The sequence below is a fragment of the Drepanopeziza brunnea genome (assembly GCF_022702325.1).
Source record: "Drepanopeziza brunnea f. sp. 'multigermtubi' strain 214-2 chromosome Unknown ctg17, whole genome shotgun sequence".
Lineage (NCBI taxonomy): Eukaryota > Fungi > Ascomycota > Leotiomycetes > Helotiales > Drepanopezizaceae > Drepanopeziza > Drepanopeziza brunnea.
In genome coordinates this window covers 790821-796820 of record NW_027094080.1, presented here as the reverse complement: position 1 = coordinate 796820, position 6000 = coordinate 790821, and positions in this window count along the sequence as shown.

Sequence of the window (6000 nt, the reverse complement as noted above, 5' to 3'; positions counted from 1 at the left end):
CCGAGAATCTTACGAACGACGAAGATATTATACCTCAACTACCTTTATTTCCGCGCAATTTAAAAGAAAAAGAAAAAGAGGCTTTAAGCAAAAGAAAAGAAAAGGAAAAGATTCAAAAGTTACGCGAAGAGTTTTTAAAAAAAAAGAGCGATATAAAACGAAATATAAAGATTATAGCGAAGCAAATAGCGGAATTACGAACTTACGCTATACAATCTAACGAAGAGCTACGACGAAGCACTTTAACGTATTCGACGCTTTTAATTTATTAATCGCTACGCAATACGCTAATCATACAAAAGCCAAAATCACTTTAACGGCCCTTAAACCTTTTTCTTAAGAGCTACACTTAGTTTTTTAAAAAGCTTAAGCTTAATAGCAATAATAATAAGGGTCTTAAGATCATTAGCGGACTAGATAATACTCGAAGCTACGAGAGCTATACGCTAAAAGAAGACCCGCCAAAACCTAAAAGCATATCGGATAAAATCAGCTCTTATTAAAGATAGCGTATAGATTTCCGTGCTTAACCTTAGCAATTTAAAAGAAGGATCTAGCACTTTCGGACGTACCGGCAAGCTACTTATATCTTTCAAAAAGCTACGTATCAATAAAAGAAAGACTAAAGGTATAAGAATCGCTAAGAACGCGCTTAAAGGTACGGATATCATTAAGCTAAAGCCTTAGCTAATGACTTAAATAGCTTTAGCGATCTTAACGATAACCGACGAAAAGGAAACGAAAGAGATTAGCAAGGAGATCGAAGCTACGGGTACGGAAAGGGTAGAAATAAGCCTTTTAGACTATTAAAGGGATTCGGAAACAGACCTTTAAAGGACTTCGGATTCGGAAATAAGCTTTTTAAGGACTTTAAAAGAAGATAGACCACCGGCAATTATATCGGTAACCTTTTATCGATCCGACTATTAGCTAAGCATAATACGCTTGCGTACGGCATTTTAAACGCTCTTAACGATAATAGAAACGATTTCTTTAAGCTAAGAGCAACGGACCCTTACTTAAAGGCAAAAGAGTTAGCTTTGTTTATAAGAAGCTTTTTTAAAGAACTAAAGTATTCGAGACCCGACGATAACTTTAAAACTTAATTAAGTATTTTCGTTAACTAAGCAAGTCGGTACGGCTTAATATCCGACGATTATTTAATAGCGTTTTTAATTATGCTTACGAAAAAGGCTATAACCTTTTATTATAATTATATAATCAAAGCCAAGCTTCTTACGTTTAAAGCGAACGCTATTGCTATAAAAGACTACTTCGAGATTAATTACCGGCGGCAAGCAAAATACGACTATTAAAAAGAAATTTCGTTAGATTTGGTTAAGAAAGAGAATTCAAGGACCTCGCTTAGCGAATGCTTTAAGAAGCTCGTTAAAGAGCTTAAAAGCATTTAAAGCTTTTTACGACCAAGTTTAAAAGATGATCGAAATCTTGCTAATAAGTTGTATTTAGCTTGTAAAAACGTATTAAAGATTACGATTGCACGAATGAATCTTGCGTTTACTTTTACCGCCGCAGTTGCCGATATCCGCTAAGCAATTGCATTTGCAACTAAGACCTTTCGACCTTTCGTTAAAGTTAAAGCTTACGCGAGCTTTAGCGAACTACACGATTACACTTGCTTTTAATATAACACTTTAAAAGTTAACTTCGATTTAAACGAAGAATACGAATGCTTTATTTAAGACCGCTAGTACTTCGAAAGTAAGAAAGCTGTTAAAGCTATTAAGAGTAAGAAAAGGTGTTTTGTTTGTAAAAAGCCAAGCTGCTAAAGCACTAACTATACTTTCGACGAGCGCAAAGCTTTTATCGCTAAGTTCTAAAGCTTTAAAGACGCAAAAAAAGTAACGAAAAGCAAATTCTTTTAATACGTAGCATCGATTAAAAGCTTGCTATTTGTATCTACGGAAGAATTCGATTAGTTTATCGCAAGCTTACTAAACGAGCCGCTCGAATCGAGCAGCTACGCTAACATGTCCGAAGGTTTTGTAATTACTTATAACACTTTCGATATTAACGAAGTATATAAACAACTAGAGATTCAGACGGCATTCTACGCCCTTATTAGCTAAATCGAAACTTAAAACGTGCTCGCGAGCAAAACAAAGACTTATATAGCTTTTAAGTACTCGGAAAACGTCTTTATAAGCTTTATAATCGATAGCGGAGCAGCTAATTTCTTTACCGCTAGCTTGCTTTAGCTACGAGCACTTTAAAAGAAGTACTTCGAAGTTTAATTAGATATATCTTAAGCAAAAGAGAAGTCCGTTAAATACGGCATCGGCTCTGCTACTTTTATTAAAGCAGTTACTTTACAAACACTCTTAAGTCAAGTGGAGTTTTACGTTGTAGAAAGCGACGTACCTTTTTTATTCTTATTAGCTAATATAAATAAGCATAAAGTGATTTTAGATAACTTGCGAAACGTGCTAGTCTAAAAGAAAAAAGAAATATTAATAGTAAAGATGTTTAAGCATATATAGATGCTATTAAGTAAAGAGCACGCTGCTGCTTATTACAATACCGAAGGCGAAGGCGAGACCGTTTACTGCCACTTTACGAAAGAGCAATTAAAGACTATCTATAAGCGTTTTAGCTACTCTTTAGTAAGTCGATTTGCTGCTGTTCTTAAAAGGGCCGAGTACGAATTCAAACGAGATTTGCTTTATAACATTTAAAAGTTTTGCTACTATTGCTAAGTATTCGGACGCTCTTCGAAGAGATTTAGTATTAGACTTAAAGATGATATTGACTTTAATGACACGGTATACGTCGATGTGATGCATTTTAATAGCAAAAACGTATTGCACGTCGTCTGCGATTTTATTAATTTTTAAGCCGTTATTTTCTTTAAAAGCATATCCGCATAGCACTTACTTAAAGGATTCAATCGATATTAAGTCAATACTTACGTCGGACTTCTTATAAACGTCGTGCACGACTTCGAAACTAACTTCAATTCGGCAACGTTCCGAAGCTACTTTAAAAGTATTAGCAGCACTTTAAAACAGATACTTATAGAAGCTTATTATAGCGTCGGGCTAATAGAACGCTATTACGTCTTTGTACGACGCGCTTTTAAGATCGTCATAAAAGAGCTTTTAAAAGCTTTAAAGAAAGACCGGCTTTAAATAGCTATAAAAGCTATTAACGACACAACTAGACTTAATAACTTAGTTCTTACACTCTTCGTTTTTAAGACCTTATTAAAGCTGACGGAACAAAATCGATTTGTCGCGTTTACTTAAGAGCGTGCTGCTGCTATTAATAAAGCTATAAAGAAAGTACGAAAATGCTACGCTGCGAAGCAAGTTAAAGACGCGCTTAAGAAAAGAAATAGCTTAATCACGGAGCATATTTTAAACCTTTTTATTAGTTCACGAGTACTCGTGTGGCGAGAAAATTAAAAGTAAAAAGGCCCTTTTCAACTGCTTAACAAGCAAGAGCATACGTGCATAATAGTATATCCGAGACTTACGGAATTCAAGTCAACCTTAATAAAACCTTACTACTTTGAAGTTGAAAAGCTGTTAAAAAAGTTATAGATACTTAAGGTAGAAGCGGAGGAAAAAGATAAAAGCGAAAGCGAAAAAGAGCTAGAGTCAAGGAATTCGCTTAAACCTTAACATTCGCTTAATCTTCTATCGAAGCTGCGTAATCCGACAACTTCGCTAAGATTAACAAACAGCTTTCTTAACTCTCAATTTATTAATTCTTAAAGATTAATAATATTAATAGTCTAGATACCTTATTAAAAGTACGATCTTAGTATCTCGACCGTGCTCGACGAAGAAGAAGACGATTCTTACGTTTTATTTATTAAAGACTCCGAAGTGTTGATTACCGATAAAGAACGCCGAGATTATGAGCTTTTAATTAAGCTACGAGCCGAAGGAATCATCAAAAGCCTCGAGGCATTATTTTAAGAGTCTAAAGCAAAGGAATTAGCTAGATTGATAGCTTAAAGCATCCTTTAAGTGATCTCGAGCACCGACCTACGCGTTAAAAGCGCTAAGATCTTCGGATTTAAGTTTGTTAATAAGATTAAAAGCAAAGGAACACTTACGCTATACGAGAAGTCTCGTATAATAGTTTAAGCTTTTTAAGATAAAAGCAAGACGAAGGTATTCACCGAGTCTTTTACGGTATAGCGAGCGAGCTAAAGACTTTATTGTGCTCTAGCTCTTTCGCTAATAAAAGACTACGAGTGTTAAGTTTATAGCAAAAATATTATTTAAGCTTATACTTAGTTAAGCACGAAGCTTATACGAATAATCGTCGTACGACTATTTAAAAAGATCACTTATCGATTCCTTTTCGGCACTTTGTTCTTTATGACTAGCCTTTTATATAGCATTTCCGAAGCAAGAACGCATTAGTATAAGCGTTTTTCCGAGCATTTTATAAACAACTTCGGTATAAAGCAATCGAGCTTTGACTTTTGCTTTTTTGTGTCAATTAATAAAGATCAGTTAAGAATAGCTGCTTTATAAACGAATGATGTTCTTATAGTTGTCAATCTAGCTATAAAGGCAAAGGAAAAGAGAGAGCTAATCAAATCTAAGCTAAAGAGCAAAGAAATAGAGACCTTTATACACGCCGAACCGATGATTTTTAATAAATGCAAGCTATCTTTAGATAAAGACGGGTTCGGGCTGTTAATTAAGCAGAAAGGACAAAGTAAAAGGCTTGCCGTAATCAAGCTCGATTTAGCCACACGAGCTAAAGAGTACTTAAAGCAACGTGCTCGAAAGGCGTATTTAGCTACTATTTGCTACTTAAAAGCATCTTGCGCTCTATCGATAGCTGCTTAGCATTAAGAACCGAAGGACGAAGACTATAAGGCCCTTAATAAAGTGATCTAGTAGCTGATCGATCACTTAATACGAAAGATCTATTACGTGCTTTTAGACTTAAGGATTACGAAGCTCTTTATGTTCGTAAATAAAGCGTTTGTTAACAACGCTAACTTTAACTCTTAAATCGGTTTCGTAGCTATCTTTAGCAATAAGGCTTACGTAAGTAAGAACGAATTTACTTTAACGAGTAATATCTTTTATTGAGTATTATAAAAGTATAAAAGAGTGATAAGGGCGGTATTAGCTTTTAAGCTATACGCTATGTTCTTAAGTATCGATATAGCTATTGCTATGTCGATTACTTTTGCTTAAATCATAGCTTAGCTAAGAATCTTTAACTTTTTCGTAATCGTGTGCATTGATTTTTACTCGCTTTACGAGTGCATAGTAAAGCTAAGGACTACTAAAGAGAAGCGCTTAATGATCGATATTATAGCTATTCGAGAGTTATACGAGAAGCAAGAGCTCTTTAAGGTACGCTAGATCGAAGGCAAATCTAACCTTATTGACGCTATAACCAAAGTCGAAGCTAATACCTTTTTGCAAGAGCTAGTTCTGACCAATACCTTAAAGGTGCAAGTAGACGGATAAGTAGAAAAGCCGCTGTAAAAGAAAAGAGAGTAAGGTTTAATAGAATAAAATTGATTTTCTTTTGTTTAATTACCTTTTTTTTTTTTCGATCGATATAGTAGTTAGCAAAGCACTGCTTGCTAAAAAGAGAGTTGCTGGTGTCGGTATATTTATATCGACCTTAGTTAGCTAGTAGTAATAGTAATAATAGTTAAAGAAGCCCACCCGTGAACTATAGTTCACGGGCCACTTAGCATGCTTCGCTTAGCATGCTAACAGTTAAAGGACCTCTTAACTTGATAAGTAAACCTATTAATTAGCTAATGCACGTAATTCCTTTTAATCATATAAAAGGAATCAGCTCCCTTGAGTCTTAAGGAGCAGACAGAATTCAGATACTTTATCAACCGAGTGTTTTGCAATTGCAAGTACTTTGACGACCTTACGAAGTTACGAATATATTCCCAATCGCTTGGAAGCAATTCAACAATTAACCTTTACGTTACTATTAAAGCTTAAGAAAAAGCAATAGCGGCGATTATAAAATCAAGAA